Source organism: Corapipo altera, unplaced genomic scaffold, assembly GCF_003945725.1.
Source record: "Corapipo altera isolate COAL_440 unplaced genomic scaffold, ASM394572v1 62, whole genome shotgun sequence".
Classification (NCBI taxonomy): domain Eukaryota; kingdom Metazoa; phylum Chordata; class Aves; order Passeriformes; family Pipridae; genus Corapipo; species Corapipo altera.
This window is the reverse complement of record NW_020884894.1, coordinates 1455046-1482622: the sequence shown is the minus strand read 5'-3', so window position 1 is coordinate 1482622 and position 27577 is coordinate 1455046. Positions and strand designations below refer to the sequence as shown.

At 38.6% G+C, this 27577-nt stretch overlaps 1 long non-coding RNA gene across 2 annotated transcripts in view; it reads right to left on the bottom strand.

Annotated features, from left to right (window-relative positions):
* Positions 1 to 1114: 1114 nt before the first annotated feature.
* The window catches only part of LOC113948840, a 55524-nt gene continuing 29061 nt past the window's right edge, over positions 1115 to 27577 (bottom strand). The window contains exon 3 of one of the 2 annotated variants that reach the window (XR_003528253.1): positions 1115 to 1436. This is a non-coding gene — a long non-coding RNA (uncharacterized LOC113948840). Of the gene's footprint in view, positions 1437 to 9647; positions 10496 to 27577 lie in introns of those variants that run through there. The other variant, XR_003528252.1, reaches the window with a different exon arrangement.

Below are 27577 nucleotides of genomic sequence, written 5' to 3'. Positions count from 1 at the left end.
AGTAAGCAAAGACTGGATCAGGGCCTAAGTGTCAATTCAAAGTCATAGTGCTCTAGGTTGTGGGTTTTTTAATTTAGTTTCTTTTGTGGGAAAAGAAAAAGAATTGCAAAATCTGCCCACATGTGGTAGATTCAATGTGATAAACAGCTCATAATCTGCAAACTGAAGCCTTCTAAGCAGATTATCAATTACTGAATTTAAACCAAAATTTTTCTTCATCCTTAGTGGAGAAGTCTGTTATAATTTAATGGTGACGCTACAGAATATTAATAGTGGGTTTACAGAAAAAGCCCTGTACATCTACAGACTTCACTGTTGCATGTTGTCCAGCTGTGGCAGGATAAATGCTTTGTAGAAGAGAACACTGTTCTCCATAATTTTTACAAACAGAGAGAGACTGAATCTGTTTACAGCAACCCCAACATTGGAGCTCCTGGAGAGCTGCAGAGATCTTGTGCTCCCCCAAGAGCATTTGCAGGCTCCTCTCACACCCCTTCCCAGCACATCCCTTTGCTTCTCTGGCTCTCAAACCTTCCCCCGGGGTGGGGGGGGAGGGCATCCCCTGATGCCTGCTGTCGCAGGGTGCACAGTCCTTCTGGAGCTGTGTAGCTGGTATTTTGCTTAAGAAGTCCCTGAGACAATGACAAAATCCTCCACGTAATTTGCTAAAATTCAGCCACATGTCGTTTCTCCATGACTGCTTCCCTTCCAGCTGCCGCATATTAATTTTTAATTATTTAGTATTTCTCCTTTTTGGTTTTACCTTCTCTGGAATGCTTCTGTATATTTTTTTTTATTCTGCAAAATCAATTAATCAATAGTCAATGAAGTGTCTGAAATGGTTGGTCATGAAGGGGAGTAGCAGGGCTGTTTGGGTTGAACTCACTAATGCACAGCCAAAACTGCCTGACACCACTTGCTGAAAAAGGGGTAGAGCTTATCATATATGCTGGCCATCATTGGAGACACTGCGGAGATACTTTCTAGAGAAGAAGATAACTTCATGTACTGCTCAGACTGTAAAAAATACAGAAAAAAAAAAAAAAACAAAAGCCACCTACTACTGTTTAAGTTTGGAGGGGTTGTTTAATATTTTTCTCCATAACTATTCCAGTTTCTTCACTTATTATGGTGCATTTGCAAATGATAGTTTGGTTTTTTGCATTACTTGACAGCTATCTACTTGGCATATATATGCTACAGCTCAGCAAACAGAAAACAAAAAAATAAGCTGTGCACAAAAATGCACATCAATGGATTTTTAGCATGATGTGTAGGTTTAATAGTTATGAAAGCAGTATTTCAATGATATGATTCCATAACGGGGTTCCACAGAGCACTCCTGGTCCATGAAGCTGTATGGCATTACTTGCCAGGGACACCAAGGAATATGTTCATTCCAAGTCTGCTGTGTGCACATACAGAGGGCAGAGATACTGAAAGATGAACAGGGAGGTGCAGCTTTAGACCACGGACATTTTCATGGCAATTTATAGATCCACAAACATCCAAATGCCCATCAAAAAGAAAAACCCAGCAAAACAGGAAAGTTCCTAGCAAAGTATCACAGTCACTTGTCATATTAATGATTATTTTTTATTTTTCAGACTGTAAGAATGTTTTGGTCTTGGTGTTGTACAACTGAGGAACTAAAGATGACCCTTTCTTCAAAAAGCTTTCAAAGAAAAACTGTGCTAGCCACAGAAAGATGGACTAACGCAGTCCTGGTCAAAACAGTAGTCTGTGAGTTAAATTTTTGCTCATTTGCATGGCATAAAATGTGTCAGTTCTGATTACTTGGGCTTGGTTTGAAAGCTGGAAGAGTAGCACTGCCAGCATGAGCTGGAGAGCAAGTCAAAGATGGGATAGAGCTGAGTAATTATCACAAGAGTTGGCAACAAACAGAAGATTCTCCTATGCAGAAAAGAAGTTCCTGCTCTCTCCCCATCCTGATTCTCATTTTTTGTTAGGATGAGGGTCTGAAGAAATGAGGAGTAGTAGTATCTTAAATAAAAATATCAAACTCTTGTGAATATAACTGGAAAAGGCTTTCACCACTGCACTGATGAAGTAATCTGAAAGGAGTGCTGCTTCTCAAAGAGGCAAAGTTAATTGTAAGATCTAGAGAAGGAGGCCAATTTCAGTTTTAGGACATAAAACTTATTCCATGAAAATTCCTTCTAGGCACTTATTCAGTGCCAATGAAGAGGCAAAAAAGTAGTCCATGGACTACTACTTAGGCCATCACTTGAGTGTTTCAAGGCTATAACTTAGAGATGTGATTTTCCCCACCCCCCATCCCATCCCACAGAAAACTTGTGATTTTATGTGCTTTTTTATGCATGTATTAAACAAATGGCACAGCTGAATAGCTTTTCTTAAAAACTGGACATTCACCAAAAAGAAGTTTGCCAGCACAGACAATTAGGCTTTCTTCTTTTAACAATAGATTGACTGACTGGCACATTTGAAATGCGAGCGTATTTTTTATTCCTCCGTTCACCCTTTGAGCTGATAAACATGAACAATGGGAAACAGCTGGGACAGGAAAACATTTTAGTTTGTATTTTCAAAGCAAGCAAGAAATAAACCCATCAGTGGGAGCCAGATCACATCTTCTGCCTTAGGGGTAGTCAGCAATTGGGGGGAAAAATACGATCCATATTTTTAATCAAACATTACATATTTATTAATGTGCAGCTGGCCTATTGTGTGCATGATTTTTTTTCTTTAACGCTGTGCTGCGTCCGTCAGCCTGACATTGTTCTGTAACTGACATTACTCTATAAGGATCTGGAAATGCACAGATTTAATAGGAATCATTGAGACAATTGCTTTCTGTATTATTAGGTCTGTGTGACGTAGGTACCATCTGAAATTCAATTTTAGCAGAAAAATAAGATATTGTTCTATCAAGGCAATTTTGTGCACCTGTGATACAGTAAGAACATACACCCCCACCCTCCTATTTTCCTCCTCACTCATCTAACTTCAGGGTCATTTAATGATATGTGCCACTCTTTTGTTAAAAATGTTTGGCCAAATGTATTTTGATGCTTATTGAGATTAAACTTTCAGTACATCTCCCTGGTAGCAAAGGTTGGGCTGTTCATTAGTTGGAGGTTTGGCCTTGTCAGGTTCCATTGACTGCTGGCTAAAAGGATCACTTTATCATCATTTGTCTGCAATGGAGACAGTCTTTATTCAGCCTTGATTCCTCTGGGGTCACAGCTGTCATAACTTGGCTTGCTTTATAATGCAGACCCCAGTTTTGCAATCCCCTTAGGTAATTGGCTAATACATTCAGTTTACCTTAATATAGGTAATATGTTATTTACAAAGAAATACAAGGGAAAGGAAGGGACAATATCGCTTAAAAACATCCCCCTCCTAACCTACTGCTTGGGATTAATCATTCAAAAATTATGTTAAACTCAGTTCTCATTTGGAACTCAAAAGGGAAATAAACCTTTTTTCTTTTTTTCTGAGTTTTACTCTGATCCTTCCACTGCAAATATCTAGATCAAACCCCCAGGCCTGCTTTTCCACTTGTGAAAGTTGAGATAACTCTGTAGCTTTTGATAAGGCTCTTGGTGTTTTGGAGAATAAGGCCTTCATTTGTTCTTATTGTTCAGATCCTGTATCTAAAAGAAGTCTGGGGAGTTGAGCTTGTCTTAATTTATTTTTGGGGATTACTTTGGTTTTGAGATTTATTGCAACACACTAAAAATGTTCAACACAGAACGTACAAAGATATTTCATCACAAACAACATATTTCGTGCTTTTTTGGTTCTCTTTTCTTTAGCTGTGTGAAACTGCTGCCACCATCCTTGTCATTACATAACAGGATTTTCCTCAAAAACATACCACTTCAGTGGGTGATGCAGGACATTCTCTTGCTAGGTTTCAATGGGAGCCAACACAAAGGAATACTGCAATTCACAGATTTCACAGAATATTCTGACTGGGAAGGGACCTACAAGGATCATTGAGTCCAGCTCTTAAGTGAATGGCCCATACAGGGATTGAACTCACAAAACCTTGGTTATGGTAGCACCGTGCTCTGACCAGCAGAGCCAATTCCCTCCCAACACCATACTGAGAACACCATTTGCTCCACTCTCAGCCTCAGGCTTCTGGTTCATTCCTGGGACAAGCCCTAGGTATTAGCCCACTGCTCTGCCTGCAGGAGAAGCAGGACTGACAGCCAGGGACTGTGCAGGACTGACAGACAGACAACACCCAGGCTCCATGGATGGGAATGCTCTTTGAAAGGTGGCATCTCCTGCAGCGTCCTGGAGTATCAACAGTGGAGTGAGTACATCTTCTGTGCCAACATTTTATATGCTGAAAACTACAGTTTAATTCAACTTGAAACAATAAGTTTGAGTCTAAACTTCAGGAGGAAAGTTATATTTTCCTTTGCATTTGTGGAAGTTTGTGGAAGCTGAGATCCACACAATCCTCCCACGCCTTCCTCTGCAGGAGGATCCAGACACCAAATCCTCCACACTTTACTGACTGGCTATTTCTTTTTCAAACTGTTTCCAGAATGAGTGTCTTTATTTTTGAAACAAAACATATATTCTATCAGTGGTATATTCTCACAGTAGTTTCTTTCAAATTCCACTCAGTCATACCTTGTGTGTGCATTTATGCACTAGCACGTGTTGAATTTCCCAGCTAATATCTTAACTAGAAGTTGATTTTCATTTAAGCTTCTAATTCAATGCCACAACTGATTGCACTGCAATATCTTAATTACAGTTGGAGGTTGATAAGTAAACAAGCCATAATGCTGTGGAAAGTTACCCTTTAAATATTAGCTTTCATATATTTTTTTTTTTTTTCACAAATATCTTTGTGAAAGATATGAAATTAATTCAAGATAGTTATAGAGAAAATAAATATTACATAGGGGGAAAAAAGCAATCAAACAACCCCACAACCCCCAACGCAATCTTTTAAAGAATTGCATAAAAACTGGATATAAATGCCTGTTTCTATGTGTACTGCTGCACCATCCATGAAAACAGCCTTTAAGACACTCATTTTACAAAGGGAAATGTCACTAGATATAGTGTTGATCATTAGGTGTACTACAGTGCATTCGTCTGCTTGTACCCCGCTTTGATTACTATACAGCAAAGATGGCCACAAGCACTCAGAAAGTTTTATTGAGGTTTAAATCTTCATTCAAATGATGTAAAGGGGCATTGAATGAAGATTTAGAACTCTATAAAGCTGCTTGGCAGTGTCTGTGGCAATCTATGCCACATAAAAACTGAAATGCTTCTACTTTCTTATTGAAACATTTCTACTGTAATTCTTTAATATTAGATAGCAGCCACACTGTTGGGACATTACCACATCTGGGAGTATTTCTCTTACCGAGGCATTTGCCTGCCATCAGTTGTGCAGGATATTATAGAATGTACACACTGTTGATGTCTAGGACATAATGGAAGAGGAATTGTTACTGCAATTATATATTATTATGCTTTTCAGAAGATAATGTGGGTTCATTCATGTGAGTATTTTGAACTAGCAAATACCCTAATTGCTTACATGTCTGTTATAATCCTAAATCCAGTTGACATATCTGACGTACTGTTGCATTTTAATCTGGCCACATGCACATGTACTCTTTATGATTTTCCTCTGACCTGCATGAACTGTGCAAACAAGGAACACAAGTGTCTTGCACATTGCCTTTGCAGTTTTGGTCTAAGAAAACACCCAGGGGAACAGAAAGACAGAGCAACTGTAACCAAGTGCACTTTTTTCAGGAATGTAGAATTAGCCTGTGCAAGAGCAGGATAAGTGCAAATGATCTGATTATGCTGTAATGACAAATTTATGAAACGAAGAGTGTGTGCATTGTTTCAACTGTCCTTTCACAACGTATCCGATTGACAGAGAATGTGTGGCAAATTATTCACCCATTCACTTAACGAGAAAACAAAGGGAGATGATTAAGAAACATCAGTATTCTGAAGCAGCAATCAAACTGACCCTGCCAAGGAGTGAAGAACAGCAAGCCCAGCCAAAAAGCACTGCAGTCGTCTCGCTTTGTAGCCGCAGGTTTGTGGCCAGCATTGTTTCACAGACTCTCCTGAGGTAGCAAGCAGGGCAACAGAGATAACAGCTCGTTGCACGGGAACAGCATGGTGCCTGTGGTATTCTCGTGTTCACACTGAGTGACAGAAAACGTTTGGAGAAAAGATGTGTGCTTTTATAAATTCTTGCTTAATAATCCACTAGAGGGAGCTTATGTATAACCTCTGCTAGGCCAATTGTGTTAGAGCTTGGTTTTGCATAATTGACGAAGATGAGATAGTTATGGGGGGGGGGGGGGGGTGGGGGGGTGTTGTACCTCCTCTGCTGCTCTTTTCTCCACCTATCACCTTGGGGCTCAGGAGTGGCATTTTTGAAGTCTTCAGTTCTAACCAAAATAGCAATTTGCTTTTTTCAAGTGGAAGCAGCATTCTTGTTGGCACCAGGTGAGATCCACCTTCATCATCTCCAGACTTGAACCGGAGAAGGACACTGCTGAGTGAGGACTTAAAGCATTAGCAAGGCTTAGCTTAACCTAACCTATTCTCCGTCTTTGCCTATTTCAATTCTGACTGTAAAACAATAATTCCTTTGCTATGATTCCCAAAGAAGAAACAGGCAAACTACCTGGATTGCAGATGTTGCTTCCTTTTTATGTCAGCAGGACAAGGCTTTCAGCACAGTGTTTGCCTAGGAGTGCTTGCTTTCCAAGTGGAAACTCTGTATTCTTTCACTAGGAGACGGCTGGTATAAAATTTGGTGTCCTTCACAATATTTAACATGCAAACACCTTCGACTATTTCCTATAATTTTATCTAATAAAAGACAGGTGTAGCTGTGTCATATCAGAAATATGAACTTTAATTCAGTAGCAGAGATGCACTTGCAATCACAATTCTAGCTAAATCTAGAGATAACACGTTTTCAAGCTACGTACCCACACAGTACAGTCTACCTAAGTAGTCAGATACATTATCAAAAAGCTTATCATAAAACTTGAAATTGCTGTATCCTTTACACTCATTTTGTTGCCTTTATTTCTTTCTTTTTTTTTTCTGTTGGAAGAGAAAACTTATGACTACACTTCAACTGTCACCAGCTTTCAAGGTTATACTGATAGGAATGAGAAACATATTCCTAATCTGCATACCAATGCATTGAGAATGCAAAGGCAGGCTTTTTGCCATTGAATAGATGATGATAAGGTCTTAAGTCTTTTGAATTTCTTGTGTTGTACTTGTATTATCATATGATTTCTTAAGCTAGGAATGAATATGTAAATTTCTTGCCACTGACTTGCTCCAAAATAATGGACATTACACTTGCACAGTGGCAATTCAGAGTGTAAAATTGATTAATATTTGTTTTCAAAATGACATGCAATGATGTATGGATCCTTTTACAACTTAAATTAATACTTTAAAGAGATGAATGGTCTCTACAGAGGATGTTAAAGTTCAAGCTGAAAAATTTGCATATTTATATTACAACCAACTGATAATAATTGTCGAAACAGAATGTAATGTGGTTCGTTTTTCATTTTAATCTGGTTGTACTCAAACACAGGACCTCATTAACTTCCAGCAACTAATACAGCATTATCAGTCCCCATAAAACAGGCTTGCCTTGAATTTATGAATTTCAAAGACTATTTCCAGTGGTGAATCCCTGTTAAACACTGGGTCAGTCACTAGCATGTGAACTCCATGTCATGTGCTGCAGAAGCATGAAAGTTACTTGGGAAAAGTGCTTGAGAATCCCATGGCCAGTTGCCTACTTGTTAGCTGACACCTGGAGCCAAAATTAAGGTGTGACACAGACATATTGCCTTTGATAACTCACTCAAAGTTGGAATTATTTGCTCTGAATGACCAAAGTCAGGAAATGTAACTTCTTCCACTTACTAGGTTAGGTATTATTCTGTAACATTAAAAAAAAAAAAAAAAAGAGCAAGACATCTTTCCTTAAGATCTAAGGAAAATGTAGAATTTTTGATAGAGTAAATAAGTAAACTTGGAAGATATTAAGGGTACAGCCCAAGTAAATACTATTCCACTTGTATCATAAAATAAGCTTTCTATCAGCATGTCTTAGGCAGTGCATTATAGGTATTCTTGTAGCAGATATATCAGGAAATCTCTACAGTACATCTCTAGAAGAATGGAGACTTAGCAAGAACCTTCACAGGTCTGTGAATTTCTTGTTGTGAAATGGATATTGAATCTTCTAATAATGATGTTTATTTCTTCAGTTCACCAAAAGCTGATGGTTATAAAAAGAGGAGCTATTGCTTACAGTGCACCCTCTTCAACTTTTTAAAAATATTTCCACATAAGTGCTAATAAAAGGATGCTGTGATTAGCTTATTTCTATCAACAAAATTACTTAGGAGAAAATAATAAACTACTTTTTCTATGCCACCTCATATTTTGACAGCTAATATGAACTAAAATTCCATGGGCCTAGGAACTCACATTGACCCATCTGTTCCAGAGATCTGGTGTATGGCTGGTGTGGGAGGGTGGGAAAGCAAATGTAGCTTTCCTTTAACACTATAACAGCTCCAAGTAACTCAGGACTCAAAAGGGCTGTCTGACAGCTGGCAGTAGCTGGAGTATGGATGCATTTTCAATCTCCTAACTATATTCTGACAGGGAAGAGGGTAACATTCCTAAACTAACTTCCTGTAGCCCAGATGTTGTTTTTAGGCAAAGAACAGGTCACTTAGATCAGTCCCAGGGCTGCTTTGTTCAGTACTGGGAAAGTCCCTAGAGGCTGAGAAAAACAGAAGGAACACTACAGAAACTCTCTAAATAAAGTAAATGTATACTTTGCTAATAAGAATAACAAAAACTGTTACTTAAATAAATTAAAAGCTCTAAAATGTCAATACCTAGCATTATAACTATTATTTCCTAAGAAGCCATCCAGATTTCCCATTACAATCTCACAAAAAACTGTTTTGTAGATATTGCTAGCAGCTGAAAAACACCTGAAGGACAACCTGTTCCAGCAGAACAGTGACTGGACACTCACTTGTTGCAACTTTATAATTTGACTCTTTGAATGCTCCTCGCAAAGTGGGTCCACAGAATAGACCAGTGAGATGCCTTGTTGAATTCCCAAATTTGTTATTGAATGAGCTCTGTTGCATCCAAACCACCACAAAACTTAAAAACAAAATCAAAAAAAGGACAGGTAAAGTAGTAAAGTCTTTCCTTCAGCATACAAACTCATAGATCCTACATGTTGGGAACTAAATGATGACTAAATAATTGATTTTTCATCGCGAAGGGAATGTACCTTCCTACAGAGCTCTGCAGTGGAACCTGTGCTGTAATATACTCATAACTGACTTAGAAAAATGAGAGAGTGCATATTATGGAGACAGTTTAATATCTAGTAGAATATTACCTAGGACAGTGAAAACATAAACTGATTAAGATTTGGTGAAGAATCTCTGAGTAACTTGTTAAGAAAATGGCTGAAGAGACAAGATGCTGACAAAAGCAAACATTACACAGGTGGGGGGAAGGGAAGAGAAAACAATACCCCAAACCAGAAACACAGTATGCAACCCTAAATAATTTATTATCACTTAGCAAAGTGGGAGAGTAATTATGGACAGTAAACATTAACTCAATGCTTAGGCGAGGAATGGAAAAACATTATATATACACAGCATCCCTGAATCATGAATACTTCTCAGTATTTGATCTCAAACGTGGCATTACAGAATAACATAGAGAAAAATTATAATGATAACAACATTTTTGAACGGTTTTCGAAAAATTAATTAGATAAGATTCCTTTGATTAGGACAGGAAAGCTTGAGAAAGAATTTGTGAGGAATCTACAAAAACATGCCTTAACATGAAAAAGATTAATTGGGAATAAAGTCACCTTTTCTCATACTACATCAGTTAGGGATCAATCTGGGAAATTAAAAAACAGCTGGTATATAGAAATATATATCTCTTTATATGTTTCCTACTTTATCAAAACATATATTTGGATGTTAAAATTGTGTATGGGTTCAGAAGGTGACTGGAGAAAATTCAGACAAGAAATGTCCATCAGAAATTCTTAAACACAATGATGCAGATACAAGCAGCAGTCCCTGAACTCCAAGTTACTGGAAATAGTAAGACTGCCATGAGGAAAGCTTCATTTCATTGCTCCAGCCTTATGCCTGTTTTTGCAAACATCTGCAGGAGACAGGATGTAGGGCTTGCACAGCCACTGCTGTGCTCCGATGGACTGACGGAATGGCACAGAACAGGAACACAGGAACGTTTGTTCTACTCCAGTCACAGCTCAGCAGATCACAGAATAGTTTGGGTTTCGACCCCACCAACCATACTGGCAAATTTTCTTACTGTAGCAAAATTCTTTGCCAATGAAACTGGGCTTTTCCAGTACAAGTTCCAGCAATCCCTGTGAGGCAATGAGGGTGAGTTAAGCCATCAGAAATATATATTTACACGTGGAAATTGTTAGCAATACTGCTCTGCTTTTCCCCAGAGACAGCTCCACTGCAACAGCCTTGGAAAACACATGCACACACACACACACACACAGAGGGAGAAACAATCAATAGATACACTTAGAAAGCCTGTTATACCATGTTGTGCTTCACGGATTTTGATAATATCAATCATAATTGAGTTAGATATAATCCATCTGACTTTCAGTGTGCTGGGGTCAGCCGGGGACGCAATGCCTCACTTCACATCAATTACCACATATAGTAAGGTGGTGGTAAGCAATTCCATTTGATAGTTTGCAGCTATAAATAATTATATGGCAATAGCAGTAAAGTTGGCTCTTGGGCACAATACAGAATCATGAATTTTCATTTACTTATATCTCAGAAGCTGTTAGGCCTACTGGTTTGAAATGTGAACCCCTGGTTAGGTATATCAGTCTTTCTATTAATACAGTATATGCAGCTGGTAGATGCTTTTGAATGAACATTTTATGCTTTCTCTTACTTCCTGAGAATATTTTCATTACAAATATGACCACAGGATACATAAGGATTGATTAGAAATTGCTATGACAAAGCAAACTTGGTTTCATTCTCCTTTATTATCATGTTTCATCTTTCATCCAGTTTAGGGCCTATCCCATCCAAGTCTCTGCAGGATTTCAGTAAGAAGATGTTTTTTACATGCTGTATAATAAATTCTCAGCAATTTGAAAACATACAGAGTAAAGCAAGTTTATTACTCAGAAGAGTAGTGCAGAAAGGTTGCAAAAAAATCAGAGATTTTATTTACTTCCTTGCTTTGCCTGGACACCTGTTCCTTTTAAAATTCTGCTCTTTATGACATATTCTATGTTTTAAGAAGATTAGTCAACAGAGGCAGAGTGGACATAGAATCAGATTAGGAATAAGGTAGGAATATGGAATGGAGTTTAACTGATTTAAATGTGAAGATCAGAAAAGAACCAGGCTGAGGGACATCTAAGGAAGGCTGGACAAATACAGTAATAACAGGATGATGAGGCAGAGAACTGAAGGAATTACAGAAGCCCAGTCTTCCTAGACACAGAAGTATCTCTCTGGCCCATAAAAATGCAACAGAATTCACTTGAAGTTTTAAAAGCAATATGGAAGTGGGGGTTGGGAATTGAGAAGATTCAAGAGAGTCTGAAAATTAAATAATTCATTTGCCTTTGAAAAAACACCCACTTACACAAATATAATAGTCAAACCTTTTCCTAAAAGTGAGGAATATTAGGGGATGGGGGGCGAGGGAGTCTCCATGTCCACTCCTACGTGTGGCATGGGTAAGAAATGAAATACCTAATAAAGTCACATTTTGGATGTTTTTCTGGATTTGAACTGTACTGAAATTTTAAGGAACATCTACTATGTATAACAAAGCTTTTATAGACTAAGAATTTGATTCAAAATGAGCAAAGAATCACAGCCTCCCAGTACTTGTCCACTGGGAACTTACATTCTTGACACTTCAAAAAATTAAGTTTTACACTATCTTAGGGAGAGTGTCTTGTTGAATAATGTTTAGAGTCTCTGCAGAACTAACACGCTGTGATTCAGTGATTCTTGGCTTATCAGAAGGTGGACAAGGCTGTGAAAGTGAAACATCCTGGTCTGTGGTCATTTGTTCATGTACCACATACATCTGACAAGAAGAAACCCATCCAGCAGCTTCTACCATACCCTGGATTTCACCATCGATCACAGGATGGGTACAGGAACATTTCACACTCTTTCCTAGAGATTTCTATGGTAGAACAGGGGTTAATTTCACTGGTAAGCTTATTTTCAGAAGTGAATATGCCATAAACAGGTGTTGCAGAGCACTCCCACAGAACACTACCAGCAGTTTACAGAGTTGCTGGGCCTGGAGGTGCTGTACAGGATGACAGGAATCAAATGCTGTGAAATGGGGCAGCAATGGCCATGCAAAGCCAGGAAGGATTTAACAGTGAAGAACAGAAAAAAGATGCACCATCAGCAAAAGGTTACCATGGGATCTACATTTTAGGAAAGCTTTTCTCTTTCTTTCACCCTACCCTGAAGACCAATTGTGAAAACCATTAGCATTCTGAACAGTAAGGGAAATCAAAAAATGTTCAGTAACCTGAGGAAGAATAAATTTAGGAAAAATTCTTCTAAACAGGAGGAAGATTAAATGCATAAATGATGTCATAGATATTTGAACAGGAATCAATGATATAAAGAAAAGGCAGATTACATGTCCCAAAGGAATGTATGGTTGCCACTAATACTAGATAAATCACTAAAAAACATTTGAATAAAAAAGGGAAGGCTTGCTGGATGATCAGGTGAGAACGATATCCTTAATTATGATTTGATAGGATAGATCTAATTTTAGGATTGCAACCTATGCAAAAATTAAGGACTAATGGATTTGGGAGGCCCACGTTGCAGCCCACAGAGTAGCATCTTGCTGATCGGAGAAATGGCATTTACCAGCGTGAATTGAACTGCAATCAACAAGGAGCCTGATTTGTGTTCTAAATTGGTGTTTAGCAGCATGATCTGAACTGCAATCAAGGGAGAACTCATAGCATTTTCTAGGGGGAGCAAATGGATTGTTTCCAATCTCATTACAGAAAATATTTGTAGCAGCTTAAATTAGGTTGGAAAATATCCCAAATTATTTAACATGAGATCTGTAGAAAAAGAACTTTTTCAATACGTTTTAGAGAAAAAAACATGCATAAATGTACAGGTTTTAGTAAAAGATTCACTCTAAGTATGTCTTTTGTTATTTTTCATATTATAAAAGGAAAAATGTCTGAAGAGCCATTGCAACATAACAAGTATGTATTTTGTGTCTGATTTTTTAACTCTTCTTTCACTAATTTCTCTGCTCTATAACATGCTGCTACACCTGCATGAGTTGTTGTTTGTGTTTTTTTCAGCAAAATATAATGCTTCTCAAAAAAATTACAACACATCTTGATAAGAAAGGTATATTGCTTTGTGTCATAGGCCAGTTTTCTGATGTCACTGCTCAGAGAGCTAAAGATCAGAGCATCAAGTAATAATCCCTTGGTAGAAATATTATTCAAGAATTTGGTGGCCCTTCCATGAACCTGATGCACTGCACATCATCCCAGTTGGCACTGTTTTCCCTGTAATCATGTCATCAATTTGATATTATACCCCAACGCTAATATTGCACAATATGCTCACAACTGAATATTTTAACAACCACTTCCCATGCTGGTTTTGTATATTTTGTGTTTGTCTCATGTTTTTCTTCTTCTTCTTCTTCTTCTCCTAACTCAGTCAGAGCCAACGGTCAATTTGAAGATCTGGCTACCCGGCCTGTTGCCATACTTTGCATATTCATGAGTCAAATCTTTCCATATCCACATGGCAAACCTTTCAAACTGTCATAAGGAAGAAATAATCACCTTTTCTTTAAAATCAAACAAAGCCCACCAGAGCTGTGTTCTTTGTATAATAGTTAACATTGTCACTAGTAATCAATTTATTTTACTGGTAAAGACAGTATTCTCATGACAAGTCAAAGACCTTTGGAAACAGTACATCTGTGCCTGCTATTTAAGCACACACAGACACAAAGAAGCAGAATATATTAGAAACAAAAAATATGTCAGCTTGTATAATGGTCCCATTGTTTGCTCTACCAGAGAGGGATTGTGCCATAACATATGACGCTGAATGTGCTTTTCTTGTTCTCCAGCCTTCATAATAAAGTATTTGATGCAAATACTCTAATCACATGGAGAAGATGCGGATGTTAGTTGTCCTTCCTTTCATTGCTATTCCTGCTGCTCAAGGAATATATTTTTATGAATGTTAAAAAACGCAAAGAGTAAATTGATGGAATCCTGCTTTAGTGTGTTACTTTTTAATAGCAGGTGCTTGATTCACACTTGGCTCAACGTGAGCCCCTCTGCCAGACACTGAAGCTACATTACTGCAATGTTCAGAAAATGGCACCTCACTTGTGGCTTCTCCATTAGGCTGCTGAATTATTTTGTATAGGATAAAACAGAAGAGGCAAGAAAAGGCACAGGGACCAGCACACACCCTATGCAAACATATTAAATTGCTCAGTATAGCACTGTAACTGTATGCAGCACTTCCTAATGGGTAGTGCCCACAATTTACAGAAAAAAAATAGTTTTCCAGGGGTGTAGGAAGAGGTAGAATAGGTCAGTTCAGGCATTTATAACACTTCCTCCTAAGCAGGGGAAGTCTAAGGTACACCTTCCAATACCCAAAGTGACCCTAAGTAGGAAGGAGCACATTGACCTTTAATTATGCTGCATGGACCACAGAATTATCCAATGCTAAAACAGTTCATCCAGTTCAATATTTTTGTTCTCGCTCACTCATTTATGAATGCTTGACAAAGAATAGGAAACATTTGTCCACAAGTGAAGGAAAAGGGTAGGAATAACCATGGGGAGGACTATGGCCTGTAAAACAAGGACTGGAGGCAGAAAGGAGTCACAGCAGCCTCTATCCTAGTCACACCTACTGCTGCACATCTCGTGGAGTTTTGCAGCACCTTTCTGGATTACAGGAGAGCTTCCAGATTTCTGCTTTGTTTTTGTTCTTTCCAAGTCATTTGGTAGAATTATAATAACTCTTCTCTGCTTGTCTGGAGTTGGAATGAAAGGACAGGGCAGGTAAATCCTCTCCTGCTTTACCTCCCTGGGCACTTACTCATTAATTGGGCTGTTACACACGTCTACTTGAGAGCATTGCATGCACTTAAGAAGTACATGGGGCTTTAGAAAATCCATAGCTTCCACATTATATTATCAAATTTCATACTTTTTTTTCCCCGATAGAAGCCAAGGAAACTTCATGTGTGTGTGAGTCAGCCACTGCAGAAAGCCACAGTGCACCAAAATCAACTCCAAACCAGCACTAGTCAAATTGAATGGACTAAATATTGCCTGCTACAGAATGCAACCAGCATGAAACAACCAGAAATAAAACCAAAGACACAGTCAAGGAGGTCTGTTAAAAGTAGCTGATATTATGCATCTAGGTCCATGTGGCCATTAATGTCTGGCATGAGCAGAAGGGGCCTACAGTGGTTTGTGTAACGGATGAGGCTCCTCGGGACCCATTAACAGCCTCAGCAGCCCTTCCCCCAGACACTGGACAATGTAACAGAATTCCTACATCTCAAAAGCCCACTCTATAAACAAAGATGAAATCTGAATATTCAAACCTTTGGCCCTCCTGCTGAGCACAGCTGAGCATGCTGCAGCTCAACTTCAAAGGCAAGAGAGCCATGAGAAAGGAAGCGAAGCCTTACAGCACGGGGGGACTGCCTGGCTGAGCTGTACATCTCTGTGTGTGCTGTTAAACAGCACTGTGATGCACACAGTAGATCTCCAGCTTTGCAAAAACAGACTCAACATTTGGCTATTCTCACATAGGTTCAAATGCACCTAGTTATTACTTTCCTGGTAATTTGCATTTCAAAAGGCTAAGCCAGCTCTGAATATATCACTGCTATATTATAATTTACCGTGGATTAGATAATAATTTTGGCTATGCAGTGGAAGCAGAGGTTCCTTTATGCTGGGACCAGGTACTTCAGGCCATGGAACTTTTGAATTCTGGAGCATGTGGCTTGGACTGTGCAGAGGACAGGTACCAAACCCCACACACCTGGGCTGTGTGGTGAGGTCAGGGCTGCAAACTGGTGCTGATCCAGGATGGGAATTCTGATTCCTGGGGCACAATGAGAGTCAGCCTTACACTGCAAAAGCCAACATTGGTGATTTAAAAAAAACATTCAGGGATTTGGAGATCCAGTTGTAGTTCCCTGTATTGCTCAATGTTGTATTTGCATTTCTCCACGCCAAACATAGACTTAAACAAGTGGCAGTTCAGAAGATGACTATCAGTGGTAGGTCCTCACAACTTAACGCTGTTATGACTTCCCTACTCCCTGTCCCATTCTTCAATGAAACAAAAGCATCACTCCAAAATATCACCCAAAACTGAAAGTTTGAAATTTAGACTGCAAGAAAGTAATATCCTTTTTGAGGGGGTAGGACAAGAGGACACCTTTGTCTTACTGTGGCTTCTGCTGATGCCTAGGGACTATATCCAGTGTTTCCATCTAGCATTCCATGCAAGTATCTTTAGCAAGACCTTAACACGTTCAAGCTCATCTCTAATGCACAGGCATGAAGGAGTCTGAGGTGCTTCCTTGTAGAAGTGTCCAAAGGTGTGCTTGTTAGAGCACTGCTCCTTTCTGGAGGAGTGACCAGACAGTTCCCACTTAAGCAGGACACTGTAAAGAAAACTATCCTACTCTTTATGACTTAGGACTTTTAAATTGTTTAATTGCAATTGTTGAGGTTTTTGCTAGCACAGTACACAGCTTGCAGTGTTTGAAATGAACCATGTAACTATAATGTAGCCAGAGGGTAGCCCTGCTGACATCTCTGGCAGAGCTATTAAAAGTTGCAGCATCTGAGGGTAAGATCAATTTATCTTTCTTCATCTTTTAGAAACACAGCCTGAACTGTAATCTGTTTGGTTTTGGTAGTGGATTTACTTGTTGCTTCTTTTATCCTTAATGGGAACATGCACACACATTTACCTTTGGGTCACTCATAATTTCTGTTCACTCTCTGAGCTCTCAAACTGATCCCTGTTATGCCCTGTTAGCCAGCACTTTTTAATCATCTCTACTGCAAGGTCCATTCTAAAAGATAAAATTACAAGAGCAGTTGTGCAATCTATGCCCAAGTATCTCAATATGCCCTTGTCAGGCTGTAATAGCATCATTGCCTCTTACTGAGTGTAGTGGTTGAAGTATAGATGGGAGCAATGGAAATGTGGGCTGGTAACACATTGATAGGTTCCATTTTTCACTGTCAGTGAAAGCATTTTTATTAAGCAGATACATTAAAAGTGAAAGGTTTTCAAGAACATGCCGTGAGGTGAGTTCCAGTTGGGAAAGCCATCTTTACATAGAAAGCAGGTGCAGAAGTCTATCCTCATGAGTGTCTTTAAAGAATATAGATCTGTGATTAACCTTACTGGCCATTGTATGTCATATAAATGTCATCAAAATCTCAGCATGCATCTGGCAGTAAAAATACCTGGTTGTTATTAAATGAAAAGTGAGGTGATGATGACAGTTTTCCACAGTTCAGCACATTGCTTATTTTTTGGATCACTGGTTTGGGTCTGAGAAGAGTAGGAGCACGGCAGAAATGTTCATTTCAGGCCCCAATTCTGAAAACTTTTAAACCTTTAATGAAGAACCTGTATGTATGAATTACATACTTGTATGTATGTGCACAGCTCTGTGTGAACTCTGGCAGTAAATATGCACTCAGTAAACTGTCTAGCTGGCAAATAGCTTTGACACAGTATAGCATAGTTGCAGTGCAAACTGCACCGAAAATTCCTGTAATCAAGAAAGATTCCTTAGCAGAGATTATTTTAATAAACAGGCCAAAACTTCAAGATCTGACAAAAAGAGACTTATAGAACAAGGAGTGAATACTTGCAACTAAAAATCCTGGGCTGTGCCAAGGAAGAGATACAGCTGGGTTTTTTTCAGTTGCTGCCAACCTCGTTGGTTTATCCTACCAAGGCTGAACACAACAAATGGAGTGACTGTCAAGAAGCAGCACTGCTCCCTTACCAGCTCCAACACTCACTAGCTCTAATGGAACTTTGAAAGCAGTGAATCAAAGAGAAACTTCACCTGTACCTGCTCTCCTCAGGATCCTGAAGAACGAATCTCTCCTTGTGCCCACAGCACTTACCAAGACAGTAAGAAGGGAGAACAGTGTCTGGAAAGAAATCAGTGAGATTGTTACTACATAATTTACAGGAAAACCAAAGTAGCTTCAGCTTTTCAGCTGATTAGTTACTTATGTCATGGTTTGGAGATGATTAATACAGTGATATTATGCTCAGCCAGCCGCTATTTGTGCAATGATAGATCAAATATTTATTTTAATTACAATCTATAAACCAAATTTTTTCTGAGGGTGCTGTTAGTATATTTGTAAAACATGTTTGATGTTAGCTCAGCTGATTAAAAATTGTAGCTAATTAGATTAACAATTTATCACAGTTTTTACTAATTCAAGACATATTTAGTAATCCCAGCACACATTGAATTGGGATGGAGAAAAGATGTCCTGATCAAGCCCTCAAATGAGCCCTAGCACATCTGGGATGGGACCTGCTAATGACCGGCCTGGTGGATATAAGTGTTGAGGCTACCACTGCAACATATCACTATCCAAAGTTTTCAGCCTATCATGACGTAAAGAAACACTTTTTCAGGGTGAGGGTGTGAAGTTTGACTCTGTTCACTTATTCCTCACAACAATGTGAGGCTATATTGGTTTTATTTTCCCCGACCTGTTTGACATAAAGTAGTGTTCATCTTTTAATATTACATCCCAATAGTTAGGTGTTCCACAAGGGAAAAGAGATAGGGAAAAATCACTTTTCTGATGTACACAAATTACTGTATTCTAAGTTCTCATGAGATCAAGACATTGTAAAATATATTAATTGTAGGTAAGCAATATCTAGACATCTCACATGATATTATTTCTTCATATACGTATTTTAAAAAAAACACAACAGAAAAATTGGATAAGGAATAAATTTAATTATGTTTTCCTTTTGTTCTCTTCTGCCTCTGGAGACCAAAAAAAGTAGAAATCAAAATTCCTCAAGAGGTCTAAAATTTACTGTTACATTTCATGAGAGGCCAGTCAAAGATGTTATTTTTTATAGATTTATTTAAAACTTTCTCTTGGTCATGGGAGATTACAGGATAAATCCAGGTACAGCTACACCCTGAAGGTGGAATGAGAACTCATGAGCACTAATGCAAATGAGGAATATGTCCAACTGATTTCTGCAGAGCTTTATTTTCAAAGCACATATAAATACGTTATGAAATAGTTAAAAACACTATAAAATGTCCTTTCCTTTGTTATTAAAAGGTGCCTCTATAGCCTCATTTAGCTGTTTTTAGAGAGAAAATATTGCTGGTTATTACTTGACTTGTGACTTGGAGTCACTTCTAAAAGCAACTGTCATTTTAGCTGGCTGCAACTAATATTCACTATTAGGTGCAAGTTAGCTATAGATTTAATAACTAGTTCCTTCCATATCATAGACTGTGAGATTTGATGAGCAGAAAATGTGTTAAAACTAAAAGATAATTCTTCTTAGCATTATAAAGGAAAAAAGGAATCTGACAATCAAAGTAAGCCCATTATATTTTCCTTGCTCTAATAAATGAAACTATTCTTATACAAAAAGATGAATTAATAACCCCTGTGTATCAGCATCAGAGAATATGAAAAAAAAAATAACCCTTTTCCATTTGTATCATGCTGATAACATTTATTTTTCTCTTTCCATCTGGAAACCCTGTGGGTATCATGAGAATTGTAGCGAAGCTGATTGGGGTCATGTGTGAGGGCACTGGGATCAGAGCCAATGTCACGTCCAGCCTCCTGCAGCTTCAACAGCTCCCAGAGAGAGTGTAAGTACAAATCTGTGGCATATTGGGAAATGAGAGTGGTAACAACTGAGGTCAGTGGCCAGAGTGTTTCAAATAGTCTTGGGAGCAGTGATCGGTTCTTAACCTGCAGCAGATATATTGAATGGGGTTTCAATAAGGAATGCCATTGTGTCCTGCAGGAATGATGCTCTAATCCTTGTTTCTTTATGAAATTTGGATATGATCATAGAAATACGTGAGACTTAGGAATTGCATGTAGAGAGCCTTCTGTGTTCATGTGGCACATGATTTAGCACAGCAGATCTCATGCTTCTTGTTTATTTACTTGTCTAATAGCATTATTGAGAATAAAATTAGAAGACAACATAATCAGTATTTTAATGATAGCAAGACTGAGTTTTCAAGGGCCTCAAAGGAGGGCAAAAGTGACAAAAATCTATAGCAGTAGGAGTAACTGTGCATTTCCACGCACTGTCTTGCAGTGTCTTCCTGAGACTGAAAATTATGTGGAAAATGTGCTGTGTTATACCTCAAATAATGAAATATGAGTTGATTTTTCTCATATGAAATTGAATTTTGTACAGGAACTGTGGAACATCATCTGAAGAGCCCAACTGCTTCACCACACGAGTGCTGTGAATAGTTAGTGCACTGACTGTCCTGACCTGTGGGCCACCAAGCCACGCGAGGACATGCTGAAGACAAGATATGTCTAAAAGCCCCCCTCTGTCATGAACTCAGCATTATGAACTGAGTGGAATATAACTTCTGCAATGACAGCTGCAAGAGTGCATTGTGCTCCTAACTGTTTTACACTGCAGTTCAGTAATGGGAGCATTTGAAGTGGCAAAATCTGATTCTTTCCCACCTTGGTCCGAGAGTGTTCAGTGTCTCCTGGAGGAAGGCTGGCTATCAGACAGCAGGAGCTATGGTGGGCAGAGGTGCCACTCTGCAGTGCTCTCTGGATTTTAGTTCTGGCTCTGCTCTTCTTTTCTTATTTTTCTTTTTCCCACTGAGAGTCAGTGGATAGAGTCCCTAGGTAGCAGGACCACACCATGCAAATCCCAAGCTCCCTGCCTCACCAAGATTCATTCACTTGAATCTTTGAATCGTGTGACAGGACACAAGAAACTGAAGCCCTGTATTTATTTCTGCCCCCTGAGTGCAGCTACCAACATGTTCTCCTCAGGGAATTTGATCCTTTGGATTCCTGATCCATGAATCCTACCACATATGATACATTAAAGCACACAGATCAGCCAACGTGGCAGCGCTGTAGGTACATGAAACTGCCCAGTGTCCCACTAGCAGCAATTAAGGACACCTTTAAATACTCAACTTCTCAATAGTATTGGCTACAGAAAAACACATATTCTTTACCTGAGGTGGAGGTGAATGGGTGAGTCATCCTGCAGAGGAGGCATTTTTCTAATGAAAGCAGTATGAGAGCTTCAACTTACTTAATGACTTTCCATGCAGACAAAAGTGAATTCTCTAGGTTAGCAAGTCTGAGTGACTGGTATAATCTCCAGAGAGGGCATATACCAAATTAATGTTGTCCCCATGAAAAGAACAACAGTTCAACTATTCATCTTTTGAAAGAGACAAATGTTTTCATCGGATGCGTGTTGGCATGGGATGCATTTAGGTTATCTGCTTTGTATCAAACCCAATCCTGAAATTAGTCAGGGCTTTTAATATGCTCTTTAAAAAAATTTGTTATGTGATGGTCACTTTACAGTTTTGTACATATGTCTATAAACATGTGTGTATGGGTATACATATATCTACATACATACATATAGGTATATGTGGGAGAAGGGAACAGAAATTAGAATCTGTGCTTTAGTTCACCACCTATATTTTTTCACCTCCCTGAAAATAAAAGTTGCTAAAGAAGCAGATCACTCCTGGATCTTTCCCCACATCAGCAGCAACACTCACTGTTACACCTCAGTGCTTCAATAGATGAACATGTCTCCTAGTGAGGAGTCCAGTGCCCTGTCATTCAAAGCCAGTGTTGTTAATCACATGCTCTCAGCTTGTAAACAACAGTAAAATCAGCCTTCAGAAAAAGATTCTCTCCTGTTAGAACTCTTAAAATACATCTGGAGTTTAAATTGTACCTAGACTGCAAACCCATATATACATGTCATAAATTTAAAAATTCTTAGCAATGTTTTAAGATTTCTTTGTAATAAATCAGATTCTAATTCAAGTATTTATTTACTCACTGATTTTGTATGCAAAATTAAGACAGCTGGCAAATAAAATATGCAATGTAGAGTTTATTGCCTAATTCCTAGCGTGTAAAAGCAGATTCCTGGAGGAGTATGGACTTGAAAGTGAGCATGGATACCTATACACAAATAGTTACTGGAGCAGTATTTTTAACTGTGTTCATTTGGTACACCTCATTTGATAAATATGGTAAAATTTGAGAAATGAAAAGGGCCAAAACATTTTTCACATGTATGAGCCAAACATCTAACCTCAGCATTCTAGAGAATGAGGTCAGCACAAATGTCATGAGCTTCAGACATTTAGAAATCCTATAAACTAGAGTAGAAATTCTTTGGTCAAATTTTACTAGTTTTAGAACCAAAAAAGAATATTTGAACAAAAAAAATTGTTGGCCAATTTGCTAAAAGTCGCTTCAGTTCCTTTGGCTTAACTGGATAAAATAACAGTGATATATTTTATATTATATTGTATTATATTGTAACTTGTCAGATACATTTCATCTGACAGCAAGCTTTTGACTTCAACTGTTCCATTTGCCCTATTTACAAAATTCATTTCATAATTATGAGAGATCCCTCTGTAGATTATAGGGAATGTCTGATTCGTTCTTCCTGGGAAGCACAGTAGCTTCAGTGATGAAAAAGTTATAATTTTTACAGCTTGTGGTATAACCCTGAAAGAGAAACAGAGGCCTCTGAGGGGAGTAGGATCAATCAGCTTTCATTGAATGTAAGTCCCATAAAGTTTCAGTTTCCTGCTGTTAGAAGCTACTGGAAGCAATGTGGTGAATCCAGCAAGGCACTGCTGCCCACAGCACCAACAGCTACGTGGGACAATGTGGAGCCATCAGGGACCTGCTGCTGGGGGCAAGTTCTGCCCCACTCCCGGGAGCTCAGATACAGCAGAGATGTGCACTGGGCTTCCTGCACTGGCCATGCACACTCAGGACAGCCAAAATTTTGGGTGCCAGGTACAGTGGAGTGAGTACCCATATTGTTTTAAGTTACTAATTTCCTGCAAAACCTGCTTACATTCAGGAGCTGCAGACATCCTGTGCTACCAACTGCTCTTTTCTACCTTTCAGCTGCCCTTTTCTATTCCAGGCTTTCCCCCCCACTCCTGCTCCTTCACCCCCAGTTAATATGTTGCATCTTTTTTCATGCTGTGACACCATTAGTGGACCCTAATCTCCTCTGTAAAGTAGACTGTTAGTGTTTGGTTGGGGCCACTATGAGGTCATATGCTCACACAGCACTTATCTGAAGTAAATGCCTTGTAGCTAATCAGGAAAAGGTAACATGCCATCACCCTTCCCACAGCTTCCCAGCACCCAAATTCTGCTCATTTACAGTGAGAGAAACCCCAAGCAGCCCAAGCTTTGTTTTTCCCTTTTACATGACAGAAGCCGTAGCCCTTAAGTGACTAGGATGGAATGGGAAAGGAATAAACAATTAGACAGGGCTGCTGGAACCAATCCTCCTGTTTCATTTTTCTTCTTCACTTGTCTCAGCGGGAGTAGTTTTACCTCCTATTGACACCCATTGTGCTCTTGGCTGCTCGCTACGATGCAGCTGTTTTCTTAATGCCTATCAACCCTCTGCCTTTTTACGACACAAAGGTGACTTGTTAATACAAATGTTGTTGAAACCTCAATAACAATGAGCCCCAGTTGTGATCAATGATACTGTACCTTGGCAAGGGAATGTATCAATGGTTATGGATTCATTTAAAAGTCATCTGCACCAGGCTGCCAATTTTTTATTTTAAAAATCTACACATAAGAAATACGTCTGCTCTATTAGACTGACATTTCTAACTCTATTGGGTGCAGTAATACAGTATTACAGCCTACTATTTCCTGTGATCCCCACTTAGTCTCATATCTACCATTTTCTATCTGCTCCAGAGACTACATTTAAGCAGAACCTCAGTCCTCCAATGAAATCCTCAGATTCCAATTATGCTTAGTCCTCTTAAAAAGGTACCTTGATGCATTTGTTCTTCTCCAAAGGTACTTTCAAGGAAGAACAAACAGCCACACGATTCTCAACCACCTTTTTGTTTCATTATCAAAACCTCAGCTCAAACCAAACGTTATCACCACCTAAACATCAGCTGAACTGTCTCTGGACTTACTAAGCACTATGATAAAATTTCAGAACGGGCTTTACCCATCAAAGCTGTTTGTATGATTGGCCAACACCTCAAAATACCATTGTGTTCAAAAGAAAATATATCATCTTTAGGATGACAGACAGGTTCTTCTTTCCTTTGTGGCATCCTTACATGGATGTTGGTGTAGTCACATCAGTAGATGTATCTAGTGCAAAGTCATAGTGGACTGAATGCAGACCAGGAATAATGAAATTGAATAAAAATACCCATATATGTAGCTGACATTATGCATAATCCATAGAAAGTGTAATTTTCAGATGGGAAACAAGCTTGAGTGAACTTCAGTCCTCAAATATTCTCAGTTCTTGATCAGGGTATTCTAAGTCATTTCCTACTTAATCCACTCAGCCAGAGACATGATCATTGGACTCTGCAGGGATCAGTTTGCCCTAGAGAATAAAAGCTTTTGGTGTTCAAAACATGGAAGCTGAATCATTCAGAAAGTGAGCTACATTGCTATTGTAATTCTAAGTAGAAGAACTATGTAACACAGCTGCTTTATGCTTTGAAAACTGTTTCCAGTGTTCCAGTGTCATATATTCCTTCAGTCCAGATCATTACATTCTTGTATGAAACTAATCAATGTTACAAATTGAAATTAATCTAACAAACACGGTGTTTCTCATTATGAAATTATTAGGTTCCATTACACTGCTTTAAAAATCCACACAGGGATTAGCTAGAATTTTGACAAGTGTCAACTGCAAAAGCAGGAATAGCTGCTAATGCCTGATTTAGAAGTCTTCAGATTTTGTACCTCTGTATTGTGAACAATAGAGTCTTTTTTGGACCTTTGGTTTGTGCTAGGACTCTGAGTCACTGAATTTTTTATGGTGTTCAATGAACTACAGTATGAGTCATTCATGAGCTTTCAAGTATTTTTGGAATTGTGTTATTTTGCTTAAAATTGCAGAAAAATTGACTAACAGAAGTGATAAAAAATGCATCACTGTAGATTTAATAAGATCATGTGGTGGAATCAGCATATACACATCAGCATAAAAATTAATTTAAGCAAAAATTAGGTCTACAAAGAAAATGAGGGATTCAACAATGAATTGTTAGAGAGTTATTGTATTCTGAACAGGACCCATTTTACTGGAGCTAGTTATGGTTGCCAAAAAGTTCTTGCCTCAGATGCTGTCCGTGCTTACAATACTTATTTCCATACTGCAGTTTACAATTTCTACAGCATTCTGCAGACATGCAAGATTTTTATGAGCACTAACTGATTGAGAGCTTCATCATAGGGACATCAGACACCATTCAAAGGACATGACCAAAGCCAATTTCAGCTCGTGAGGTCAGTGAAGAAATAAATCCCATTGAAAAGAGGCAGTCCTACTACAGCATAATACACAGAGAACTATTCCTGGAGTAATTAGTCCTAGATTTACATAGGGATTTTGTACCTTTTCTTCTGTGGTGTTATTTTTTTGGGGGGGTGGATTTTTTGTTTGTTTTAAATACTGTCTAAACCCATTATATACCATAAGCAATGGTTTCAGCATAAGGGCCTGAATAATCAACATCACTGGAAGACAGGAAAAATAAACTCAGCTTTACACAAGGTACATGAAGAGAAGTGGTAGAGCTCTGAGTTCACAACCTGGCACTTATGGTGACCATCCAACACTCCTTTTCACACAGGTTCAAACTAAATGACACTTAGTCATGCTTCTCTTCTGCAGAGATCAGTTTTGGCTTTCTAGCAAGACTGAATTAAAGCCATTTGGAGAAATAATGGGAAAGATTGTGTCAAAATCTGCAAGTTTTTCCTCCATTGAGAGCCAAAGTTCTTGTGTCACAAGACTTTGCCTGAAAGGGAAAGTTTTCTTAGATGCATGACTGTGTTGACACTCTTATTCTTCAGAGTAGCTTTTCATGGTTTTTTTTGAAACTCCTTACTAAGCAGTATAAACTAAGTCAAACAAGAATGGGCTCATGGGGCTTTTTTGGATGGAACTAACAAATTTACACTTTAGTGAATTCTGAACAAGCCTTCCCTGAATACACAAGAAGTTATCCACTGAGAAGTTCACCATTTCTCAAACTAAAGCTTGGTCTATTGGACATTGAATGGATGGACATCCCATCTTGCTCCCTGTGAAGTGAGCAAGAGGTGAATATGAAGCTGTTTCCAAATGTCCTTCACTGTTATCAAATCTCTCAGTGATTAGGGGAAAAGGAATCTGCACCTTCCAGTACAATACTATGAAAAAGACAGTCACTTACATCCAGCCTGTCCAAAATGATTTTAACAGCCTTCTCTACTGTATAACTCCCAAATCTGCTGCTGAAGAGTGCCATGCAAGTGATGGACTTCCCATACAGTTACTATCTGCTGCATACAGACTAAAGCAGTGAGGAGTCCAGAGCTCATGAGACTGGCCATTCAGCTATTAGTGCACGACTCTGCTAAAACAGGTATTAGTAGCACTAGCAAGGTACTTTTCAGAAAATGGTCAGAATACTATGGTTTGTCAAAGTCAAAGAAATATTTTGTATTAAATGTTTAGAACAGATTCTCTGTTGACATGAGAGGAAGTAGGATATGGATATCCTTGCAGCTGGCAAGAGAAGGTGTTCAATGCACTGAACAATTCAAAGTAGAATGTCAGCAAGTCATCATCAGTCTGATATGGTGGTATAGCACAGAGTGTAAATGAGGTGTGTTTGTAGGTAAATATAACATGGTAGTCATAATACAAATGGATATTTTTTAAAGAAAAAATTTGTAAGAATTCTTAATTGTCTTGGTAAGGAAAAATTAGCTTTGGGAAAAGAGTTTCTGCACACAGTTTCACTATTATTGCATTTAACTGATGAAAAAACTGAGGGAAAGGGTTTGTCTGTCACTAGAAAATCTACAAGAGTAAGATTGTTGCTTGGACTTCAAACTCCTTCCTGTCATGCATGAATGACAGGTGCCACTCGCAGTAGTTTTTTATTCTCCTTTCTGAGAAATTTGAAATGTGCTCCTCCAAAGCAAGAGCTGGCTGCCCACTCACATTCACAGCTAAAATAAGTAGAACTTCTGCAAAGTTCCTTATTGTAGTTCTTGTTTGGAGGTAAA